General features: G+C 56.0%; 1 long non-coding RNA gene across 1 annotated transcript; it reads left to right on the forward strand.

Moving 5' to 3' along the window:
• LOC106505803 lies at positions 3435–21006 on the forward strand. The gene is made up of 5 exons (XR_002339244.1): positions 3435–3640; positions 5092–5183; positions 15866–15960; positions 19545–20245; positions 20642–21006. It is a non-coding gene; the product is annotated as an uncharacterized LOC106505803 (long non-coding RNA).

The raw sequence follows: 25491 nt of genomic DNA on the forward strand, positions 1-25491 counted from the left end.
AGAGTCGGACACTGAAACGCAAGGAGGCTGGATGGTGGGCTCCTGGGGATTTATTATACCATCTAGGCTCTGTTGTGCCTTTGAAAATATCCCTGGAAATTAAAAAAAAAAAAAATCTCTACCCACAGATCCAGTCATTTGCTTCCTGGGTTCTGCGGCTTTCTTTTAAAGGCCACTCTGTATGTATTGCCACGGGGACTGCCCGCCTCTCCGCGGGCGTTTGATGGTGTCCGTTTGCCCTGTCTTCATAAACTGTGAGTAGCAAAACGAAGGTTGAACACGGCTCTCTGTTCATTGATTCGTATAAATGGAACACAATTCCTGAGTGCTTTTCAATAATTCATGGTTTTATAAACATGGAAATTCATTTCGGAGTGTCTCCAGGAGCACGCTGCTCACGAATGGACGGCCACTCCTGGAGCCGACGTGCTCGGCTCCCTGCATCGCGGGGTCTCACCTTCTCGGGAGGCCTCAAGCTGCTTCGTGCGGGAACTGTGTTCCTGAGGTGCACCTGCCCGAAGCCTACACCGGGGCCCACTTCCTGAGGTGGCTGAGGGGCGGCCAATGGGGTGCCGACGGCTTTGCGCCTTCGGTGGGGCCGGCCGTGAAGGCCCCCAGGGTCCAAGCGCAGCTGAACTTCCCTCAGACCTTGTGTGTTCCAGGGGGTCTTGTCCCAGGCAAGAATCTTTTTGTTTTCTCTTTGCAGCTGCACCTGCGGCATATGGAAGTTCTTGGCGAGGGGTCGAATGGGAGCTGCAGCCCACGCCTCAGCCACGGCAACTCGAGATCCACGCCGTGCTTGTGGCCTGCGCTGCCACTGTAGCCACTCTGGCTCCTTAAGCCACTGAGCAAGGCCAGGGGTTGAGCTCGCATCCTCACGGCGACAATACCAAGTCCTTAACCTGAACCACAGTGGGAACTCCTCAGCAAGAAACTTACATTTCAGAACCCCTGTTTTTTTGGGAGGGTATGCCTGAGGCATACGGAGCTCCTGGGCTGGGATTAATCCGAGCCGCAGTTGAGACCTAGGCCACCGCTGTGGCGACAGTGGGTCCTCATTCCACTATGCTGGGCTGGGGACTGAACCTGCATCCCTGCGGCTGCTGAGACCACAGTGGGAACGCCTTCCTTGGGGTCTTAGATATAAAATTTCTACGATAACATCTGCCCCGGAGCAGGTGTGAGATGGCACCCCTGCAACAGATTTGTAGGGAATTTGTGCACAGGATGCGAAGGGGAATAGTTCACGTCCATTCGTGCCTGTCGTTTTGTGTTGCAGACAAACCACTGGCCGTGACGGGCCAGGAGAGTGGGACACACGGAGGACCTCCTTGCCCCGGAAAGAGGATCGGAGGCCTCTCGGCCATCCCAGCGGCCCTTCGGCTCCACCAACCCGGCACAAGGTCGTGGGGAAAGACAGCGTTCTCGATAACCCCCCGGGGCTCCGAGGTTGGGAGGGTCAGCCTGGACCCGGTGGCCTCGCGCTGCTGCTCCAGGTGGGAGCTTCTTGGGTTTGCTGCCGAGGGCCCCTCTCGCCGTCGCGAGGCCCGTTCGTTCCCTGGCGCGGCCACCCCCAGGTCAGGACGTAGGAGATTGCCGGTGACCTGGACAGTGCTCCCGTTTGGTGCTTTTCCCCACGCGCTTCTGAGCTGGTCTTAGTGACACATACATTTTCCCTTACACTTTGTATCCATGAGGACGTGGGTTCGATCCCTGGCCTCGCTCCGTGGGTTAAGGATCTGTGGGTTAAGGATCCGGCATTGCCGAGAGCTGTGGTGTAGGTGGCAGATGCGGCTCAGATCTGGCACTGCCGTGGCTGTGGTGCAGGCCGGCAGCTGTAGCTCCAATTCACCCCTAGCCTGGGAACCTCCATATGCCAAGGGTGCAGCCCTAAAAAGTCAAAAAAAAGGATGTCGGAGGCCAAATCTATCAGTATTTTCTTCTATGAATTTTGGATTTCGTGTCCTGATTATAGTCCTCACTTACCCCAGGCTTATAAACATTTATTTCCCTACATTTGCTTCTGCTAAAAGCTAAATGTATTTAGATGTTTTATTTGTCAGGAGGTGATTTCGAGTATAATAGAAATAAGAATCCATTTTTCAAATGGGAAACAATTTTTCCAATTGTATTTTTTTTTTTTTAAGTTTTAACTGGTTTGGTCCTTTTTTCTTTTTAAATTATATTTTTAAGTTACTTTTTTTTTTTTTGGTCTATTTTGCTATTTCTTGGGCCGCTCCCTTGGCATATGAAGGTTCCCAGTCTAGAGGTTCAATCGGAGCTGTAGCCACTGGCCTACTCCAGAGCCACAGCAACGCGGGATCCGAGCCGCGTCTGTGAACTGCACCGCAGCTCATGGCAAAGCTGGATCGTTAACCCACTGAGCAAGGGCAGGTATCGAACCTGCAACCTCATGGTTCCTAGTCGGATTTGTTAACCACTGCGCCACGACGGGAACTCCTTAAGTTACATTTTAAATTCTAATTATAATAACATTTTTAAATTATATTTTCAAATTATAGCTGTGTATCCAATTCTATTTTAATGAATACTATCCATACTGAATAGAATTTTTGTGTATATAGAGACGTATATATAGACATACATACACATAATGCATATGTTATGTGTCACATATATGTGCACACACATATATTATATACACACATACGCAGATTACATGTTCACATATATATGCACACACACATATATGTTATATGTACACATACATGAATTACACGTGCCACATGTGTATGTATATATACATATATTATATTTACTTATGCATATTACACGTGCCACATATACATGTACATATACATATATATTACATGTCACATATCTATGTATATACACACACACACATACTACATGGGTCACACATCTATGTATATGTGCATATATGTCTTATAAACATAAAATAAAATCAATGGCCGTTTGGAGCACAGTTGGACTGTCTATGCCTCGTGTATCGATCTATTGGCCTATGGATCAATCTGTGTATTTCTGTGTCAGCGTCTGATAGTTTCGATTAAAATTGCTCTGGGACTCGATTTGATGACCACAGGGAAAGTCTCCCAGGATTGTCTTAATTTTCATAATTTGGGGGGCAATTTTTATCTATTTCTGCTTCCACTAGAACTTGAGAATCAACGTTTCAGGTAGAGCAATTTCTTACAGTGTGAGCTGGAGCTGGTTAAACTAACACGTAGTCTGGGACACTCTGCATTTTATCCAACACAGGTTCACATCCAGAAACGAGACGCGTCTGTTTAAACTAGCCTCCCGGTATGGCCTCCAGCAAAGTTTTATAATTTTCTTTATAAGACCATGCCTGTTTCTTGTGAAACGTGTCGCCTGATCCGTCATGACTTTTCCTCCAAATACAAACGCAATTTCTCTTCTGGAACATTTTATGTTTGTTGCTGGGGAGCTTCTGCTTTATCATCGTCCGAGTGCCCTGCTCAGGGTGCAGCTGGCCTGCCCTGTGCCCTCCGGGGACCAGCAGAAGGCAAGGGCCCGGGGGACGCAAGCCCACACCGGGGAGGAGGGGAGGGCAGTGGGGCGTGGATACACCCCGCCCTCTGCCCCTGGGGCTCCCTGCAGGCCCCCACTCGCCACACTTGGGGATCCGCTCTGGGTAAGTTTGCCAGGGCTGCCAGGGTGGCATGAGGAACAGGTACTTACAGTCTCAGGGTCCTCTGGAGGCTGGCAGTCCAAGGTCCAAAAGCGGGCAGGGCCGGTTCCCTGGAGGCCTCTGTCATTGGCTCGTAGCCGGCTGTCCCCTCCCTGCATCCTCTTGGGGCCGCCACCCCTCCATCTGTCTCTGTCCTGATCTCCCCTTGTAAGGACACCCGTCATGGATCAGGACTCACCTGGTTACAGGTCCAGTCCCCATGCTGAGCTCTCGGGCCACAGCGTTCGCATGTGAATTTGGGAAGCGATTCGGCCCGACGAGCTTGAGACGCCTCCGAAGGGTCTGTGTGTAAATAACATCATCGGCAAATAAGGCTCCTTTTATTTCCCCTTTCCTAGTATTCTGCCAGCGACGGTATTTTTCTCTTGTAACGTTTGGTTGGAGTCGACTTGATGGACAAGGTCACGGTCGTTTCTGCTGTTCGGCAAAGTGACTCGGTTATGGGCCCGAGCACGCAGCCACGCGCGCTCCGCTTCTGCTCCCACGCGGATGATGCCCGAAGCCTGGGTAGAGCTCTCCGGACCCCCCACTCCACTCCACACACCTCAGAGAGCCTGTGCCAGCCCCCAAGCCCCGTCCACCTCTCCACCCACTCTGACGTGGAGGAATTTGAAAACGTAGTTTTAGAAAGCTTGTAAATAATTACAAGGGTGGCGGCCACCCCTCCGTGTCGCCCTGGGACGCGTCGCACAGGCGCAGGGAAAGCCGTTGAATTCTTCAGGGGCACGAACCCACTGTGGACACGTTATTTCCCTGCTGGGCCGAGATTTTGGGAACGTGCAGGTGCTTGCTCCGTGCAATAGTTCCTGAGTCTCAGAAAAGAGAGCCTCAAACTTCAAGGTGCCGTCACCCTGTAGGGCACGAGCCAGGCTTATTTCTAACCTAAGTATCTATCCCCACCCTCACCCTGCTGCTTAAAAACAGCCAGTGCCCACCGGCTCTTCCCCAGCGAGGCCACCTCTTGGTTCCGTCGTTAATGCCTTGAATAAATCTTTGACACGTGCTCTCTGTGTACCGGTAGGAGCGGCTTTCTTTACATCGCACCCTGACAGATATACACGCATACTGTATTTAAGGCCGACCGAGGAGGGTTGGCTTGTCTCTGAAATTATAGCTCTGCTCGCGTCCGGAATAACTCCCGCTAAGCACCGTGTCAACCCGCTCCGGCACCCTTGTACTCGGCGCTCCCACGCGGGTGCTCTCCTGCGCTTGCAGCCAAGAGGGCGGCCCTCTCTGTGCAGGGAGCCCTTGTTTACGGGCAGTGAGACCCTCTGGGCCCGTGGGCTTGCTGCCTTGGCCCGCGCCCAGGGAATTCTGCAACGTGGCGGGGTCAATGGCTTCCTCTCACGGCTGTGAGCCCTCCTCTAGTCCCTCCTCTATTTTTTTTCTCCTAGTGAATATTTGTTCTTGACCCGTGTTCCCTGGTGACGAGTACGCCAGCGAAGGTGTTGAGCCAAGGCAGAGACACGCGGGCAGCGAGCTGCAGGTGAGGGTGCACATGCCATGGAGAGGCGAGGGGACTCTGAAGGTGGGGGCGGCAGGTACTGAGGGGAGGGTGGGCAGGAGCCCTCATCATTGGCACAATCGTCAGGGACCGAGGGCATCCCTCCCACCCCTGGACCCCAGGCTGACGGACCTGAGGATGGAAGAGGTCACGGCGGGAGGCACACGTGACCCTCTGTCCCCTGGAGGCTCTGCCCGTCCCTTCTCCACTCTTCCCTCCGGCTTCACCTTCCTCCTTCTACCCTCCGAGGGCTGAGTGGCCCCTCCCCCGAAGAGTAGGGGCACTCTCCCGGAGGGGGCGGCCCCCCAGGGTCAGGGCTGGACAGGGAGGAGGAGCCCGCGGGCCCCCACCTGTCCCGTTTCCCCGAGTGCCACCTTCTCCCCCTTCGTCTCTCAGCAGTCACCCTCTAGTTGTCTCCAGACGCCTTGGTTTATTCCACATCTAATTCACGTTTCCAGTTATTCAGCCTTAAAATCTTCCCCTTTTCACTCCCTCTGCCTCAGAGCACCCCTGCCCCACACACCTGCTTTTGATCCCACCTTGTGGCTTGTTCCCCAGACACCTGCTGCTGGTGAGAGGAAGTCTGTGGGTCCTTCCCCCCCCCGGGGGGGGGCTGTGTCTCTGGGGGGGAGGGGCGGGGAGGGCGAGACAGATGGGGCATCCCCTCCCCCAGCCTCCCTCCCTGTGGCTCCCATTCTCAGTCTCTGCGCCGCTGCGTCACTGTCCCCGGGCCCCCAGCCTCTGTGCCGCTGCGTCACTGTCACCGGACCCTCCTTTCTGCCCCCACTGCCTCTGGCGTCCCTGGATTTTCTTTCCGTGTGGAGAAACCAGAGACCAAGCAGCAGCAGAAAGCCCAGGTCACCAGCTCCCCACGCCTGGTGTGGGGGCTCCCTTCGGAGGGACTCTGCCCGGGGCTGGGTGCGGCCTGAAGCTCGGCACGCATCTGCACAAAGGCGCCAGCGTCAGCCAGGCTCCAGCTCTGTGGGAACGTGTGCTTCCTAAGGACGCAAAGCAAGACATGACGGCGGGAATAAAACACATCCAAAGAGAAGACTGGTTCCTTTTTCTATTTGCAGTGGCCATGCTTTTTGCCTTCCCGATGCGGACCTCAAGAGATACCTATCTAGCTATCTGTCTGTCTTTGTCAATTGGTTTCTTTGAATTCTTCATTCATTGATTCCTTCAGCAAATAGTCACGGAACTGCGGTTAAGTGCCGAGCACTCTGCTAGATGCCGTGCAAACCACGGTGCACACGAACCTTCCTGCTCTTACGGAGCTTACTGCATAAAGGGGGGAGACAGAAAACAGACACCTGTATTAGTTTTCCCTTTCTGTCGTAACAAATTCCCCAAACGTGGTCTTGCAGTTCTGGACGTGAGAAGCCCTATGTGGGCCTCGCTGGCTGAAATCTGGGTGTGGGCAGGGCTGCGTTCCTCCCGTAGGCTTGGGCGGGAGCTGTCGCCTGGCCTTTCTCGGGGTCTGAGAGCCCCTGCTCCCTCTGGCCTGCGGTCCCCTCCCTCCCTCTCCTAAGCCAGCGTCTCTCTGGCCCTTCTTCTGTATTGAGCTGCTCCCTGGCTCTGCTCCTTCCTCTTCCACTTTTAAGGACTCCTGTGGTCACCTTACCCCGGCCCCCGCCCAGCCCTTGCTGACAGCCCGGGGTCATCTCCCTGTTTTACAGGTCTTTCTCCTTTGCCCGCATCTTTATGGGTTGTGGGGATCAGGCTGTGGACATCTTTGAGGAGCCGTTACTCTGCTGACCTCACATGTGAACGAACCGGGCAATGATGTATCATGCACTGCGGTGGGCGCACCGGGGCAGGGGGCGTGCTGCCGAGATGGGACGCCACCGACAGAGAGGTTGGGGCCTGACTGCGGGAGGGCACGATGACGTGTATGCGAAGCCACGTGTACCTCGGCAGGAAAAAGAAATAAAAAGCATCCAGATTGGAAAGGAAAAGCGAAAACCATCTCTGTTTGCAGACGACAGCATCTTACAGGCAGAAACCCCAAAGATGCATTGAAACAACCGTCTAAACTAATACAGGAATCTCATAAAGTTATGGGATATGAAATCAACATTCAAAAATCTTGTGTTTCTATACGCTGATAATGAAGCCTCTGAGGAGGAAATTAAGAAACCAATCCCATTTACAACAGCAACAAAATCAATACAACGCTTTGGGGTAAACTTAACTCAGGAGGTGAGAGACGTGTACACGGAAAATCACAAGACGTTGATGGAAGAATTAAAGGCAAATGAATGGAAAGGCATCCTGTGCTCATGGGCTGGGTGACTTCACGTTGTTAAAACGTCCACACCACCCAAAGGGGTCTTGATTCACTGTGATCCCATCAAAATGCCGACGGTGTTTTTCAGGGAATTACAAAAACTCATCCTAAAATCCGCACGGAACCACAGAGGACCACAAATAGCCAAAATAGCCGTGAGAAAGATGAACGAGGCTGGAGGCAGCACATGTCCTGATTTCCAATTACTAAGCTAAGTACTTGAGAGAGTAAGACACTGGCACAAAAACAGACGTGTAGACCATTGGAATGGAATAGAAAGTCTAGGAAAAAAAATCCATGCATGTTTGGTCATTTGATCTTTGACGAGGAGCCAAGTGTACACAATGGGAAACAGCAATGTCTCTTCAACAAACGGTGGTGGAAAAACTGGATTTCCACATGCACATGAAAGACGCTGGACCCTTATTTTACGTCATGTCCAAAAATCAACTCAAAATGGATTAAAGATGTAAATGTGAGACCTGAGACTGTAAAAATCCTAGGAGACGACGTAGATGAAAAGCTTCATGACATTGGTCTTGGCAATGATTTTTTTCTTGGGCAGTGCGCCAAAGGCACAAGCCAAAAAAAAAGGCAAAAATAGACAAGAGGGAGCACACTGAGCTAAAAAGCTTCTATGCCACAAAGGAAAGGCACAACAGAGTGACAAAGCAACCTACTGAATGGGAAAAACCACTTGCACATCACTTATGGGACGGGGCTGAATACCTAAAATATATAAGGAACACACACAAGTCCATAGTAAAAAAAAAAAGCCAAATAACTAGATTTAAAACATGGGTAAGGGACTTGAAGAGACAGCTCTAAAACCCCACAAAAGAACAAAAAAGAAAACAAGAAGAGAGAAAGAAAAAGCACAAATGTTGTCAGGATGTGGAGAAACCGGACCCTCGAGCGTTGGTGGGAACGTGAAACGAAAATCGGTGCAGCCACCCTGGGAAAAAAGAAGGGAGTGTCCTCGAAAGGCCGAAAATAGAGCTCCCGTACCATCCAGCAATTCCGCTTCTGGGTATCGCCCCAAAGACCACCACACCAGGGTTCCGAGGAGGTATTTGCACCTTTGTGTTCCCGGCAGCCTTATTCGCACGAGAGAAACGCCGTGGAAAAACCCAAACGTCCACGGCGGGGGTGGGGGGGGTGAACAGACGAAGAAAATGCCTTTTATACCCAGACAGGGGATTCTCAGGCCCGAGAAGGAGGGAAACCAGCCACACGCGACACCACGGAGGAGCCGTGGGGACGTGATCCCAGGCAATCCCAAGTCGCAGGAGGGCGAGTACTGGGTGGTTCCATTCGCGGGACGTTTCTGACACGGTCGAACCCAGAGCAGCTGGGAGCAGGGGGGCCGCTGCAGGGCCGGCGGGGAGACGGTTTCTTTCTGTTTGAGCCTCGATCGTGGGAGTGTTCAGGTAGGGAGATGAACCAGGTCTCGAGTCGGTCCTGCCTGCAGGCGGCCCTGCTGTGCTGCACCCGTCCCGTCGTAAGAGCGTAGGCTGCGTGCTGAGTGTTCTTACCCACACCCCCCGCAGACTCCTGAAGGCATGAGCGGGGACCACCTCTTCCTCCCAGGAGGGGGAGCGGTTTGCGAGGTTCTTAGGCTGCGCGAGCAGGGCCTTCTGGGGTCGGGGAGGGGCCGCAGCCTTGGCACAACCAGAAGCGGAGCCAGGGGTCTTGTTAAGGGAAGCTCAGAGGCCATGGTTAGGGGTGTGGATGCTCTTCTGAGCCTAGGAAAGAACCTGCTGGACACTGTTTAGCAGGAGAGGAATCTGATGCAGCTTTCCTTCCTTAGCAGCTGCGGACAGAGGAGGGACTGATGCAGACAAGGATGGGGTGTGCGGCGCTCTGAGAGCTTGTGACACATGGCGACCTTGACCTGGTCAAGGAGGCTGGGGAGAGCCTGGCAAGGAAACGTGGTGAAGGGAGTGAGTTAGGTGATGGAGGAAGGCGAGGTGCTGGCAGTGGGGTTGGGGAGGGAAGATAGCAGGGGGCAGGTCAGGGAAGAGCTGTGGCTCTGGGCCAGGGCTGGGGTGGGGACGTGGTGACGGGGAGGCTGCAGACCCCTCGGGGCCGGCTGGCCAGGTCGGGGGAGCTTGCCCTGATCTGAAGAGCGCGAAGGGTTTGCAGGGGAAGGAGCTGACATCACCGACTTAACTTTTTGAGGTCAGGGGGGTGCCCTGTGGAGGACGGAGGGCAGAGGATGGAAGGGTTAGAGGCAGCTGTGGACCTCCAGGTGAGAGAAGCCGGGGTTGGTGGGGTTGAGTGGTTGGGTAAAGAGGAAAAAACTCGAGAAGTAACGTGAACATGATTTGGTGTTAGATTAGAAACGTGGAGGGAGAGAGAGAGAGTGGGTGTGGGTGGGTGGGTGTGGACGCCTTCTGAGACCCTGGGCTGTGCACTGGGTGATGGTGGGGCCACACCCTCAGAAGGGGGCCCTGGAGGACCCCATCCTAGAGGCTCTGTGAGGGGGCGGCCGGGTGGTGGGAGTTCAGGCCGAGATGCCTTCGAGACTGTCACAGGCAGGTGTCGAGTAGGAAGAGTGTGGAGCAGTCACGAACATGTGGCTCACAGGGGCGCTGGTGGCACCGGGCCCAGGGAAGGAGCGGGCTTGAGAGGGGAGCAGAGTGGGGGAGACGGCGCAGGGCGGGGCCGGGCAGGGTTACTCCTCGACAACGACCACCATGTAGCAGGCGGGGGGGGGGGGTGACCGGAGGCCGCCCTGGAGGTCAAGGCAGGGGAGTGGTTCCAGGACGGCAGCGCAGGTCCAGGGTTGAAGACGAGGAGGGCGTGTGCCTTTGGACTTGGCTGGTTGGTCACCTGTCAAGGTCGGAGGAGACGTGGTCTCTGAGGCGCCCCGAGGCGAGGGGCTGGGAGAGGAGGAGGAGAAACTGGGGGGAAGGCAGGTCCTCCATGTAGAAGTCTGACCTCGAAGGAGAGCGGGGCGCTTGGGTGGGGCCCCGTGGGCAGTGTGGGCGTGGAAGGGGGGTGTCGTTAAAAACCCAGAGAAAGAGCCATTGGAAGGATGCTGTTGGATTTGGGAGGTGAGGGCGTAAGTCCCAAGAGCAGACCTCGGGTCCAGCGCCTCGTGAGGGAAGCCGCCCTGCTTTCCGACCCGTCAGCTCCCACATCGCCTTCCTCACCAGCGAGCGGACCCGCCGTCTGTGCCCTCCCGCGCCCGGCCTGCTTCTCCGCACCAGAAGCGCGCCCAGAAGGGCACCCTTTCTCTGGGATTTCCGCTAGAGTTCTCCCGACTGTTCTCGAAGGGCCTTTTCGTCTTTGTTTTGTTTTTTAGCATTTTCATTTGTAGGCCATTTTCCCTGATGGAGCTTTATTTAGTTTTTCCCTGTTCCTCCTTCAACCAGAATTCCCAGCAATGGCCCCAATTCTCCTGGGTCTGCACCCACGGTATTTGCCTTCTTGGTCCCAGTTACCCTGGTCCCGAATACACTGTTGCCCTTGGACGTACTTAGCCACACGGTCAGCCCGAGGAGCCCCTTCCAGAGCAAGGCAGTGTGTCTCCAAAGCACCCTCCTGGCTGTTGGTGAGATCTGGGCTAACGCTCACTTAACGCGTGAGAAGAAGCACTGGCTCAGGGCGATTGGTTATACATCAGCCGGAGGCCGCGCTAAAAGCTGAAGTGGAGGCTGGCTTCTTCTAACCAAAACAGGGTTCCGAGCACAAGCCTATGAGGCCTCTGACCAGGAAGCAGATGCGACTCCAGGAGAGCAGGTGCCAGCTGCTGATTTCCGGGGGCCTTGGGTGAACCTGGCATGTGGCAGATTCTGAGTCCTTGAACTTGTTGGATAAATGAAGAAATAGAGTTGAGGGAGGATTCCTGCTCAAGCCTACCTTCCCAACATAGATGCACTCTTTTTCCAGAACCTTCTGTGAAGAACAATTGAAGCTTCCGATGACCCATAACCGGTGTGCCAGGAATTTCTTGGCCATCCGCAGATCCGATCATTGGAACAAAATCACACGAACAGCCCCTAAGACAATCCTAAGTGCCCTTGTCGCTTTCGGGAACCATATCAAGGTCACGGATTCATTTAAAGAATCCCAAAGGGTCTTTGACCTCAATTTTTATAATTTCCTCCCTTAAAATCACGGGAAACTTCCTAGCTGTTCCCGGCTATTCCTCTGTTGCTCAGAAAAGTTAAAGTTTAAATGGCAATTCTCTTTAGAATTTAATATCTGTTCCCAAACATTCTCGGTTTAATTGCTAACTGATTCTTTAGAAAATTGAATCACTATATTACATTGTTTTCACGCACCAACGGCCTGAGAAGAGTTGGCAGAGGCCCCACAAAAGTTAGCGGCGTCTGTGTACCAAGCTGTGCACGGTTTATTAGTAAAGTTTCTAGCTGAGGCTTTCCTTCTTTTTAATTTTTGTTCCTTCTTTATGTTTGTGTCCGAAAGCATCGCATTAGATCAACATACATTAAAACCGGGATTTTAGTATCGCAACTTCTCTTTAGCTGCTTTTGCAGTCATTGCCACTTATCTTTTCAAGGGCAAAGAGAGCTTGCCAGGAAATTTGGGCAAAGCTGTCGTGGTTGAAAGAGCAGTGAGGAGGTGACTCAGGACGCAGCTCCAGTCGGGCTCTCCCCCGGGGCGCACCCGGCCTTGGTGAGGTCAGGTCCCTCCCTGGAATCCGGCCCTCTCTATGGGGTAAGGGGCTGCCCCCGAGGATGCCAGCCTTCATGGTCCAGCCTTCTTCCTGGAGGAACCCCTGCTTCCAGGAGAAACACCCGCTGACGCTGTGCCGCAGGCTGAGGAGAAACACCCAAGATCAGAGCAGGGCTCGTCCCTTGAATACACAGCAGATGCTGTCGACTGGCCTCATTCTCTTCCCCGGAAGGAGTCTGAGGGCATCACCTTCCCATAAAACCCTCGAAGGCTCTCCTAGAGCTGCTCCCTGCACTGAGAAAGAGGCTCTGATCCTCCTCCTCGCCCCCAGTGGACGCCGGCTCCTGCCGTCCAGAGGTGCAGTCAGCCTCCGGCCCAGCTCCAGGCTGCCCCATGGCTTGGCCTCGGCCGCAGAGTGCGGGGGTGGCTTAGGCTGACACAAGGGGCCTCGCCATAGACCTTTGCCTCCGCTGTGAGGACACCTTCTGGAGCACGAGATGCCTGGGGAGGGGTGAGACCCCCCATCGCCAGACCCGGCGACCCCAGCAAGAGCCGGTGGAGGGGAGAGGACTCTGCCAGGTCCGCAGAGCTGTCTGGACACATGGTGAAGCGTTGGTGTGTGAGCCACTCGGCTTGGGATGTGTCTTACGTGGAGGTAGCTGGCTGAGACACTTACTACATAGGCACTCTGCAACTTGGCCCTGCTTCTGTTCCTTCTCAGGACAAACCCTTCCCCTAGCTTCATGGGCAGGGTGGGGGGGAATGAACCCCCCCTCTGCCGTGTGACACTCCTAACTGTGCCCTGTTCTCTGTCCTCTGTGACCCCTCCATTCCGAGCTGCCCGCGTCTCCGAAGTGCCCCTTCCTGGCCTGCTTGAAAAGACCTCTCATCTCGGTCTCATTGGGTGCCACCTTCTCTTTGAGGGCCTCCCTTTCCCTCCAGGAAAGCTTAGCTAGTCTCCGCCTTTTTTGTGGAAGTTCCAGGGATCAAACCTGTGCCACAGCAGTGACCCAAACCACAGCAGTGGCAATGCTGGATGCTTAACCCACTGAGCTGCCAGGGAACTCCCGGCGAATTCCTTGAGCTGTTGTTTCCTCCACCAAACAAATCTCAAACCTCTTGAGGCCTTTTTCACTTTTCTCGATTTCATGCTTCTCTGGTGTTTTAGACTGGGAGCCTCTCAAGGGCAGAGACTTGACGGTACTCACGGCTGGACCCCGTGCCTGTTGGGCATACAGCAGGTGCTCCATGCTTGTGGCTGTCGGGCTCCTGGTGGGGATGGTGTCCGTGCTCAGAGCTTCTAGTGACGTTTACTGGGCCCCCTGGGGTCCCCGAGTCTGCCACTTTGAGTTGCTGGTGGCTGATGGGAGCCCTGCTGTGTAAACGGACAGCCAAGCTCTTCTGATTTTCAGGTCCCTTCTCTGGACCTCGGGGTCCTTGGCTATCACGTGGGTCACCTCTGCACCCAGCCTTACCTGTTCTCCATCCACCTTTTAGCTTAGCCGTGCCGGCCACCACCAGCGTGAGACTGCAGGTGTGACACAGCGGTTCCCCACCTCAGCACCCCACCCAGCTCCCTTCTGCCAGGGCGTCTCTGCTGCTGGACCCCCCCTCCCCCACTCAGTCCCCCTCTGCACGTCCAGCCTGATGGCCCTGGCAGCCCCGGGCCACCCTGCCCAGCAGGATCCTGAGGCTGGAGGACAAACATCCCACAGCGCTGACCTGCTCCACGGCACCCTGGATCTGCCCCCCACCCCCAGTTCCACCTTCTCAGAGCCCCCCTGGGATCACTCCCCCAGTAGACTACTCAGTCCCAAGGCCGAGACTCGGCCCTGCCCCTTGGGGGCCCAGGGTTAGAGAGGAGTCGTGTCTGAGACGGCTGTGATTGGTCCAGCACGCAGGGGTGGGCACAGCCCTGCTCCTCAGGAAGGTCCAGGGGAGGGCTCCCCGGCTTGGCCACCTCCACAGGGGCCTCCCGAGCATCTGCTTCCTTTTCGCGCAGGTGGGGGTGGCCCAGGAGAGATGCTTTCAGAACCTGCATCCCCCACTCTGAGCCCCACGATGTCCCCGCTCGAAGCTCCCCGAGCCTGGCGTGAATGGCGCGTTTCAGTGTGAGTGTGCGGAAGGCTTTTCTCCACGGTAACCCAACTTGTAATGACTCCCCCGCTCTCCCTTTTCCCAGGAAACTGGGTTTGGATCCTGTATTGGAAGCTGTGACCTGTCTGCCTTAGTTGTGGCCTCTCCCCATGTGCACAGGGTGGACGGGGGCGGAGGGGGTGACGGATGATTCTCTCCTCCCCCCACCCCACCCCACCCCCAGAAGCTCTAACCTTCTAGAAAATTGAAAATGGGAACCCTTTTCTCCTTTAACTCACTCTGTGATTGGCGACTGACTTAATGAAAGAGGGAGGAGGCTGGGAAGCTTCTAGGAGGGGTGGGAGCAGAGCCTATCATGGGAAGGAAGGGAAGGAAGGAGGGAGGGAGGGAGGAGGCCCAAGATCTCATGAGCACCTGCAGGCCGGGGACTGGGCTCAGGGCTGGGCTGTCAGGCAGCTGTGTGGCCAGGTCTGCAAACGCCTCCTGTCCATCGTACGACAAGTTGGGAAGAACCTGAGGCAGCCGGCGGAGGCGTGTGCGGCAGTGCCCCCGCTCCCAGGAGCTTTCCACATAGCGACTCCAAAGGCGCTTTTCTTCCAAGATGCTTTTTTGAAAAGCGGTTATTTATTTCCTTTTACTTGTACGGCGGCGAGGCTGATGTCGAGTGCCATGTCAGTTTCCGGTATACGGCGCGACGATTTGGGGTATGTGTATCTACCTCTGCTTTTCCAGGTCCTCCTCCCTGTGGGTTGTGGTGAAAGACTGAGTGGAGACCCCGGGCTGCGCAGCAGGTCCTCGCTGGTTGCCTGTTTGATACTTGACATGCGTGTCTGCTCATCCCCATTCCTAATCCATCCCTCCTTCCCCTTCGGTAACCATACCTCTGGGATCTATTTCTGTTTTGTAAATATGATCGTACCTTTTTGAAAGGGTTTTTAGGTTTGAAAATAATGGCAAAATGTTCGTGACTTAAAATTTCCCATTGTGACCAGTGTCCGGGGTTCAGGTCCCTGGCGGTAAGTCTCCGCACATGGCAACAGGCGTCACCACCATCCGCCCCAGAACGGAGACTCACTCTCCATCCTTCCCAGCCCCAGCCTCCCCTCTCACTCTAAGATTTGACGGCTTTAAGGACCTCAGATAAGAGGTACCACACAGGGCATTTGTGCCCGGCTTACTTGCTTAGCACGATGACTTTCAGGTCCACACCTGCCGTGCCCTGTGTCAGACTCTCCTCTCTTTTCAGGGCTGAGTAATATTCCTTGTCTGCAGGGACCACATTTATGATCCACTTGGCCATCAGTGTACACTTGGTTTGCTCCCACGTTTTAGCTGTTACGAGTAATGCCTCTCAGAACATTGATGCACACACACATATCTGAATCTCTGCTTTCACTTCTTTTGGGTATATACCCAGAAGTAGAAGAGCTGGATCATATGGAAGTTCTATGTTTATTTTTTAAAAGAAATTGTCATGCTGTTTTTCACAGCTTCAATATGCTTTTCTTTTAAATTGGAGAAAGGAGCTGTGATTGTGTGTCACTTGGGGAATTTTGATCAGCCTGCGCTTTGAAGCATGTGCCTTCCTGCAGATTTTTACGAGGGAAACGACGGCATCTTTTTCTTTCAGCTCCTGAAGAGCAAGCCCTGTTTGCTCAAGGTTATGACGTCTGCCATTTGATGTTGCAGGAGTTTGTGGGAAGCATTCGGAATTCTTCCTTTTAGGTAAGAGGAGCCCATGAAAAGGAAGCAGATCTGAGAACGAGCCATGAGAGAAAACAGGACTTTTTTTTTTTTAAAAAAAAAACAAGGCTTATCCATTAAAATCAAATTAACTGTTAATAAGTAGCAGCTCACCTGGAACAAAATTGAAAAGGTGTAAAAAATGATGCAATGGACAGAAGCTTCCTCCCCTGAGCTGGTCCTCCTCTGCCCGGCGGTACCGAGTTCTCACTTGCCGTGCGCTGGGCGTCCGTGTGCGGGTACAGTCACGAGACGGTACCTGTTACTTCTCCATCTTCTCTCTGTAACAACTCAAATGATGCCCTGTTGTACACCTGCCTCTATACCGTTTGGAAGACTTGTTTGTATCAGTTTGCAGAGAGCTGTTGTATTCTTTGCAGCAGTGGCCCAGCTCACCGTTATTTATAAATCACTTTAAGGGGAAATTATTCTTTAAATATTGTGGTTCCCATTTAAATGAGGACCGAGGCTCCCGCTGCCTAGAGCCTCAGGGAAGGAGTGGAAAAGCACCCGAGCAGCTGGGAGAAAGGCCTTTCCAGGGAAAATTGCCTGGAAATGGAGTTTGTGCTTTTTTTAAACTGTTTCATTGAAATCTAATTTAATGTAGAAAAGCACACATGTCATAAGGGTGTAGCCCCTGAACTTTTATAAACGGAACATACCGTGAAAGCAATATTCATATAAAAAATGGGACATGATTGGTACCCAGAGCGGAGTCTTTTCTCTAGGTGGGGGGAGGTTCTCTGCTCTGGTTTATCTCTGAACAAACTGAAATTTCAGCTCTGAGGCAGCTTGTTTGCAACCACATGCCAGGCAGGTCTAGCTCTCTCTCTGCTGCTGGACTCTTCCCCCAGGAGCCTCAGGGCTGGGCTGGGAGCTGGCCGCAGGAGGACATAGGCTCTGGGCCTGTGACCCCACGCCACGCCACACCCCACCCTCTGCCGCGACCTGCCTCTCCCCACAGTGGAGAGCTTGGCCCAGGCTGTGCACCTTGCAGGCTGGGTGATCTCAGGGCTGTTTTCTTGTCTGTAAAATGGGTAGCCCCGGGCAGCCAGGTGACGGAGGGCAGAGCTGGGCAACAGAGATGTCTACCTGGGGCAGAGGTTACACTGCCCTGCATGTGGGTCTGGCTTTCTGGTCACCACTGTCACTCGGTGGCTCAAATCCAGTCCCCCGACCTGCTGGCAGCTCAGAGGGCTGAGAATAGGGGTCTTTCCGTGAAGACTGAAAGTCAGCCGCAAGGTGTGTTTGATGTGCCGTTAACGTGCTGGACCCGCCGAGGACGCAGGGGTGCGGGTGCTGGAATCTGCACGTGCACTTGGGACCCAGAGAGCCTCGTGACACAGCTTTCGGGTCACGGTGGCCCTGCCCAGAGGGGAGGAAGGGGCGCCAGGAAGCTCTGGGGTCTGTACCCCAGGGTCTGCCTGCCTGGTGCTCACAGTGGGCGGGGCTGCACAAGGAGCAGGTGGGGCTCTGGGGTCGGGCTGCCCGGGGCAAGTCCCCCAGCGTCCGCTGTCTCAGCGAGCTGCCCGGCCAGGACTCTCCAGCCCCCATCGAGCCCAGACCTCTGTCCCTTCGTCCTGCATCCTCACCGTCTCGGCTGCCACCCTCCCAATTTGCTCCTGGGCGCTGCTGTCTCGCCCTTTCCTCTCCAAGCCCACGAGTCTTTCTTTATCCCTTTCTCCTGGGGCCTGCGTGGCGGGAGGACCACGGATTCCACAGAGATTAGTTAAGAAACATCAAAGCTCACTGGGCTCTGGTCAGCGCCTGGCCTGCAGCCCAAGGCCGACGCCTGCACAACAGCCCAGGGCTGACGTGGAGCGGGCTGGGGGCTCTGTGGGCTCCGCGCCTGTGCTGAGCTCTGGTCCCCATGGGGCCAGGACGGGGTGGGGGGCCTGTCTGCGTTCTGGGGTTGGGTGAAGTGGGAATGGGGGCCCTGGGCAGAGGTGCCCAGGCAGATAGGGGAGGGGAGTGGGCAGACCTCAGGGTCAGAGCTGGAAGGGGGAGGGACCCCCGTCTGGCTGTGGGGGGGCAGGATGGACACCTGCTGGACCCTGGCCTCCTGGGAGCCTCCAGCCAGCCTTTCCCAAGCTGCACAGGTGAGGGGGACCAGGAGGCCTAGTGACCCCTGGTGGGCCGGGACTCCCTCCCCAGCCCTTCAGAGCAGCGACAATGATGGGAGAGAAACGTCCAGGCAGGACGAGGCCCCAGCTGACCCAGCTGGATGGAAGGAGTCTCAGTGCCGATGGCAAAGTGCCCGGGAGGGTGGCAGCGGAAGTCGGCCACAGCGCTTGGATGACCCAGGCTGGCCACATTCTCAATGCGTGAGATGAGCTGGACAGTGCAGGCCCTGCCAGCGTGCATCCCCCGCCTGGGGGCATAGTGCAGCGAGGCCCCGAGAGGGTGGTGGCCGGCAGGGTGGCCCCACTGAAAGGGCGCTGGGGGGGCCATCCCGAGCTCAGTCCCCTCCCCTGCTCCAGCATCTTTCCCTCGCCCTCCGGGGTTCTGCCCCCGGTGGTTCATGTCCCATCTGGGGATCAAGTTCCACCAGCCATGTGTGCTCCGTCCCCAGGAAGGGCCGGGCCGTGGTCCCGCAGACCCTGCAGTGGACGGGGTCTGGGCTCCCCACCGAGGTGCTGGGGGCGGGTTCTGGGAAGCGCCTCCCCCACAGGGCCTTGCTCAGGCCTCCCTGGGGGCCAGGGACCTAACCTATTGCTCTGTTGTGTAGTCAGAGGGAAAACAGAGAACCCAGCGCTGCAGGTCCCAGAGGGGCCCGAGCTCCTGTGCAGAATTGTCCCCAAGACAGGAAGAAAGCCAGCCAGTGCTGGCAACTGCCTCGGCATCGCTGTGCCTCTGGGAGATCCCTCTGGAACTGGAATTGCTGGGAAGGGCAGTGCTTCATTGGGGTTTTAGTGGCCTCGCGGCCGGGGGCAGGGTCGTCGGGGCTCCGAGAAGGTTCCCTTTGTCTCCCTCCTCCTCCCTCTCTCCCGGGGGGCAAGCTGTCCTCATGAAGGAGCCACATATGCTGACCAGTCAGGGAAGGGGCCTGACCTCACACTGGGCCCTCTGGTGGATACAGGAAAACCCGCTCAGCTTTTTCTGAAATGCCAGAGGGACGGGGGAGGGGGGCGCCCTCTAAGTGACCAGGGAAAAAGCTTCCCTCTGTGCACAGTGGCCGCGCCACGGTCGCAGCAGGAAGTTCCAGGCTCCCCCCCACCCCCCGCTCGATTCCAGCCCCTGGGCACCCCCAGCCCCACCCCCGCAGGGTGAGCCTGTCCAGCGAGGGCCCTTTCCTGGGGTAAGGACATGGACCCAAGCGGCTGGGTCCTTGGGGACACGCACAGCGCCTCCTCAGGAGTGCAGAGCTGACTCCGAGGCCCGTGGGTCCCGGGCTTGCCGACGGTCCTGTGGGTGATGCAGGGAATTTACGCGGCAGGCCTGCCTCCCTCGGGTCATGTCGGCTGGTCCCAGGGCTCCCGTCCCCTCCCCACAGCTACTCAAATGCTCCTGTTGCCTGGAGCCATCAGCCCTATTTGGCTGCCTTTTTACTAAATGCTTCTCCTTAGGTCTGCGGGCAGAGGTTTCAACCACCGGGCGGCTTGGCCCAGGCTCGGGGACCCAGGAGAGGCGATGCCGGGGCTGCGGGGACAAAGCACCAGGGGTTGTGGGCCGAGGCCCTCGTCCTTCCTGCACCGGGGCCCAGGAGGGAGCTGCGGGGAGGCGCCTCCAGGTCCTGGGCTTTGTCCCTCTGCGCGACTTGGGACAACCGCCTGGATACAAGGTGGCCAGTTCACTCTGGGCCTGTTCACTGCAGCAGCTCTGACCGAGGCCTGCCTCCGTGGATTTTAGAGACCAGGGCACGGCTTTGCCTGCGGAAGCATCCCACAGAGGCCTGATGCCACGGAACTGAGGCCCACCTTGCCGGGAGCGTGCGGTTTTCCTGGGGGAGCAGCGAGAAGCACCCTGTAGACAATCGATGTCTAAAGAAAAGGGATCAAACCGCGCGCGGAGCCCACAAAGCGAACGGCGGGGGCGTCGGGAAACCGGCCGAGGTTGCCTGCGGGACAGTTAAAGGAAGCTTGAGGCCCCAGGTCCTGCTGGGCCGGGACCTCGGGGGGACTGAGGTGGTGGCAGGGCCCTGGGAGAGCCCAGTGTGCAGCCGCTGACAAGGCGCCTCTGGTGTCAAGCCTGTGGGCCCAGAGATGCCCTGGGGCCGAATCTGTGCTGACAACCTCAAGCCAGAAAGCGCACCAAGGAATAAGCCCCGGTGAGCTGGAGTCTCCCCGCCCCCTAGGAGCCTTTCTCCTTTCCTGCTTTTTCTCAGCATAATTGGATTCTTTCTGTCCACCTTTGACTTTGTAATAATACAAGGGCCCTTTGGTGCACGTTGCTGTTTCTTTTTCTTAACATCATAGCTATTTGCCCATCACGGCAGACTGCCTTCTGGTCCTGTCTGCCGTGGGTGTGTGAGGTCCTGCTTCTTTAGCAATTCCCTGGATGAATTTTCTGGATGAAGGGGGGGGCAGGCTCTTCCAGGCCCCAGGTACCGACCCTGCTATGGTATCTTTGTGATAATCTTACCCTTTGGAGCGCTGACAGTTTATCATTTTTAGTAGCAGTATTGGTTACAGTTGACAATTTAGTTTATTCTATATCTTTCCAGGAAAGCAGCAAACTGCGAAGGTGTCCTCGGGCAGCTCTGCAGGTGCCTCCCCAACCCCACTCCTTTGCCAGAGCGTCGTGAAATGTGTTGGGCTCTGATGCTCGCGTTGTGTCTTCGTTGCTGTCCTGGTTTGGGTCATTTATCATCAAACCGCACTAGACACGCCCAGCTATTCAGATCCAGGACAGTAAAAACGGAAGCCCTGGACCCCCTGTCCGGTGGCTTTCTAGTGCCAACAGCAGGTTTCCCGCCGGGGAAGGATCCTCTTACAATTGTTCAAGCACTGAGTCCTTGACACAATAAAGTCTCATATCTAGAAATCTGTCTTTCCAAACATCCTATTTATTCTGCTTATAAAATCTAATGTTGCCTATAATGCAATCATGTTTAAGGAGTTAACTGTTGTTGCATTAACTCAAGTTAAACACATCAAATTCTTGGTTTTATTGACAAACTTCAATTCCCTTATACCTTTAAAACTACATATCTAAACAAAATAATTTGGTTTTCCTCGTTAAGAGCTTCAGCAATAGGGCGAGTACAGAAACCTAACATCGAGGCATTTCCCAGGGTCATTGCAAAGGCAAGAATTAAGCACTGGTCCTGTGTCTCACACATATTCCAGTTCTAATTTCTCTGAACTATTTCCTCCCTTTAAATATCGGCGGTGAATCTGTTTCTGTTTTGTAAATAGGTTCATTGGGGCCATAGTTTAGATTCCACGTAGAAGTGATATCATATGGTATTTGTCTTTCTCTTTCTGACTCAGCAGATGCAAACTGTTACATTTAGAATAAACACCGAGGCCCTACTCTATTGCACAGAGACCAGTCTCCTGGGATGGACGAGGATGGAAGAGCGTATAGAAAAGAGAGCATGTAGGTGTATGACTGAGTCACTGCTGCACAGCGGAAATTGGCACAACACTGTAAAGCAACTCTACTTCCATACAAATAAAGATGAGGGATGCATGGATGGCCCTGCCCTCAGAAAACGCTGCTGCGGGTTTGGCCTCCTTCCGGACCTGTCCCTGTCCCCGCCCCCGCTGGATGCAGCCTTCTGGGGCTGAGTGACACCCTCAGGGAGCCGTTGTGTCCTCTCGCTGGGACCTGGCCCTCATGAAGGTCAAGGGGACCGTGCTGGTTCAACGCAAGGGCTTGCAGAGTCCTTTCCACGGTTGCCTGGGCAGCCTGGGGTCTCCGGGCCAGAGAGCTGTGGGATGAGCTGGGAGCCTGTGGACCCCGGACGCGGGGACTTGGGGACTCGGGACGTGGGGGACCTTCCAGAATCTTCACTTTAAACCCGCCTCCCAGGACCCCCTGGGGAGGAGCCCTGTTCTCCTCCCCCGCTGCCTTTTCCAGCACTTTCTCTGCTGGCCGGCCGCTGGCCCGACAGCCCGCTATCCATTCAAGGCCTCTGCCTTCACCTTTGCCTCATTTCCTCTGCTTTTTTTTTTTTTTCCTTTTGACCCACCCGCTACTTTCTGGTAAAAGTTTTCTGTTTCTTTTTCTAAGAAGAAACCTGACATTCATTTAGCTCTTTCATAACATTTGAGGGAACTGAACCCAGCTGCTCCATGTCCTATAATTAGGTCTCTGGGCACTTTTAGAAAAGAAATAACCGCATGTTCCCGAGCCCCTTACAGAATTTCCTGGGAAAATGTGACCGTGCCCCTCGGGCGGCCACGGCCCCCACCCCCCGTGGGAGTCAGCGTGGGGGCAGCTTTCCCTCCACCCTCCTCCCTGGCCTGTGCTCTGACGGGGACATCCCGGCCTGGGGGGCCCCACGGGGCGTTCTCGGGCCCAGGTCTTGGCCACAGGCGGGCTCCAAGCTGGCACGGAGCTCCCACGCAGGCCGGGTGGTGGGAAGCCCAGGATGAAGGCGCCTCCCTTTTGGCCCCTTGTGACCCTGTGTCTGCCCCCCCAGGGGAGCAAATCCTGGGTGCAGCCAGCGGGCCCGCCAGCCAGGAGGGGGCCCTTGTTCTCCGGGTTAACGTGACAGTGACCACGTGTGCCCAGGTATGGCCCAGCTCAGGGCCAAGGAAACGGCCATGGGAGGGGCTGGGGCGACCGCACCTCCCCCCCCCCGCCCCGCAGCATCCGACCTTCCCTGGCCACCGCTCATCCTCAGAACCCACCCAGCTCCTGCACAGTGATAAGATCTGTGTGTCCTGCCACCTGAGATGTCTGGCACCTGGGGCCTGACCGCTTGTGGGCCTGGGCTGGGACTCTGGTGCCGGACGCCCTGGGTTGACCTCCTGGGGGGCATCACTGGCTTCTCCCTCTGGTCTGAGTCTTCTCACAGCGACTCCAGGCTCCCAGCTGTGCCCCGCAGCCCGGCTGGCTCTGGGAGCCGCCCTCCTGGCCTCCGGGAGGACTGGACCGTCTCGGTGTGTCGGGGGAGGCCTGGCAGGCTGAGGGCTGTGCCAGGGACTCTCCTTGGCTCTGGCCTGAGAGGGCATGACACTGTGGGGTCCTCAGGGCACTCTGTGACCATGACCTGTAGATGAGGAAGGGCCACGTGCCCCGGTGTTTCCCTGGGGAGGTGCAGAGCAGAGCCCGCGGGAAGCCCCCTGGGGTGGGCCCTGAGCCAGCGGGGCTGCGCTGCAAGCAACGGAGAGCCAGCTTCAGAGGTGTGAATGGGGGTGAGGGTTGCTTCTCCCCACTCTCCTAAACACACACTCACTCCTAAACGCATGCCTGCGTGCACGCACACACACACACACATGCAAACACAGATATGGACGTGCACACACACACACATGTACACACATATGCACACACATGTACACATACAGGCACACAGGTAAACACAGGCACTCAAGGTACACACATATGCACACACATACACACACATAATGCAGCACACATACACATATACACATATGCATACACATACACATATGCACGCATACATACATGTACACACATTCACACAACTCACACATATGCCCACACATGCAAGCACACACACAGGCACACATTAAGTGCACACATGCACATACATGCACACACGTGACCACAATATGTGTGTGGGCACACATATGCACGCACTTATGTATGCACACACATGTACACACATGCACACACATGCATGGACACACATGCACACACACAGGCACTATACACACATGCATGTGCACACAAATATGCACACGCCAGGCCCACATGTGCACATGCATATGCATGCACATAGGCACACACATATTTGCCCCACTCATGCATGAACTCGCCGCCTCGCATGTGCTCCCTCACGACAACCGAGCTTCTCCTGGGCCTCCCACCTGTGGATGGTGGTTCCCTCTGCTCCAAGCCTCGAATTCCCTGCCATCTGCTCTCTTGGACAACCAGGCAGGTTTCCCCTATTCTGGTTATTTCTGCACATTTTAGTCACAGCCCCTGTCAGAGAGTGACTACCTGATTAGAGATGGGTTTATCTCTTTGCTCCTGCCTCACGCCTCCCGAAGGCGTGGACCACACAGGGACATGTGAAGAGACGGCAGGCACAGGGAAGACGCTGGGGCCTGGGCCAGGGCTCAGACTGTGGGCCCTGCAGTGGGAACTAAGGGTGGGCTCCCTAATTCACTTGCAATGCCACCCCCAGGTGGTACTAGGAGACGGGGCTCTACCTCGTGAAGAAGGTCCCTGTGAAAGCGACCCCACCCACTCCCTGCCCTCCACGGGCGAGGACACAGAAGAGGGCAGCCTAGGACCCAGGAGGGGACCCTCCACCAGGAGAGGGCACAGAGGACAGTAGCCCAGAGCCATCAGTGTGAGGACGGGGTTTATGGTCACGGCGATGGCGAGGTCACTGGGCTGGATCGTAACCCCCGCCCTGAAGTCGCCACGAGAACCAGAGCAGCCGGTCCTGGATGCCTGGTGCCGACTGAGTGTTCGGGAATGTGAGCTCGGACAAACCCAGCGTCCAGCAGACCCCTGGAAGAGATCTGACTCGCCGGAGTGGCCCGAGCCCTGGCAGCTGGTGGGAAGAGCCTCCCAGCCTGGATCAGGGCAGGGCCTGGTGGGTCAGAGCGGGGCATGCCGCCCCACCCCGCTGCCCGGGAGCTGCCCCGAGGTGGTCAGGCCTCCGTCCCGGGAGCGTGTAGAAGCCATGGTCACATCCGCCCTCTGCTCACCATCAGCCGTGCCCGCTGTGGGGACTTGCCTGGCACAGTAGCAAGCGCAGGGCGGCCGGTCAGTCCATCGGCCCACAAGCCACTGCGGCCCTGGGTGACTGAGAGGGAGGAGGGCAGGGGAGCTGAAGCTGGTGGTACCAAGAGCCCGGCCTGGAGGCCTGAGTCTGGGCAGTGGTGAGGGCTCGGCCATGGATGGCTCTGGGGAGGGCGGCTGGGACAGGTCGGAGGTGGTGGGGCTGAAATGGGCAAACAGAAAGAGCAGCTTGTGTGTGTGCGTGTGTGTGTGTGTGTGTGTGTGTGTGTGTGACTCCCGGACGTGGTGGGAAGGGTGCTCTCAGGGAGGGGCTGTGTGGCAGCTGCCGAAGGCAAGAGAAGAGGGGGTGAGGTGGGTTTGTGGAGAGCGGGCACCCAGCCCTGGGCGGTCCGGTCTGACCATGAGAGGGGTGTGCTTGTCGTCCTGTCTGGGGTGATGGGCAGACTGCAGGGTTTGTGTGTCTGGAGGCAGGTCGGGCCACCAGAGGTCTCCAGCAGTAGGTCACAGCAGAGCCCCAGAGGGATGGGGAGCCATTGGGCAATGGTGACAGCAGTGACGGATTTGGGGGCACTTTAGCGGAAGTGACAGTGCCTGCTGGGCTGGGTGTGGCGTGAGCTCCGGATGGCAGAGTGAGCTCTGCGTGTCCAGAAAACCCTCCGGCAGCACAGGGACTGCAGGACG

This window comes from Sus scrofa, chromosome 15, assembly GCF_000003025.6.
Source record: "Sus scrofa isolate TJ Tabasco breed Duroc chromosome 15, Sscrofa11.1, whole genome shotgun sequence".
Lineage (NCBI taxonomy): Eukaryota > Metazoa > Chordata > Mammalia > Artiodactyla > Suidae > Sus > Sus scrofa.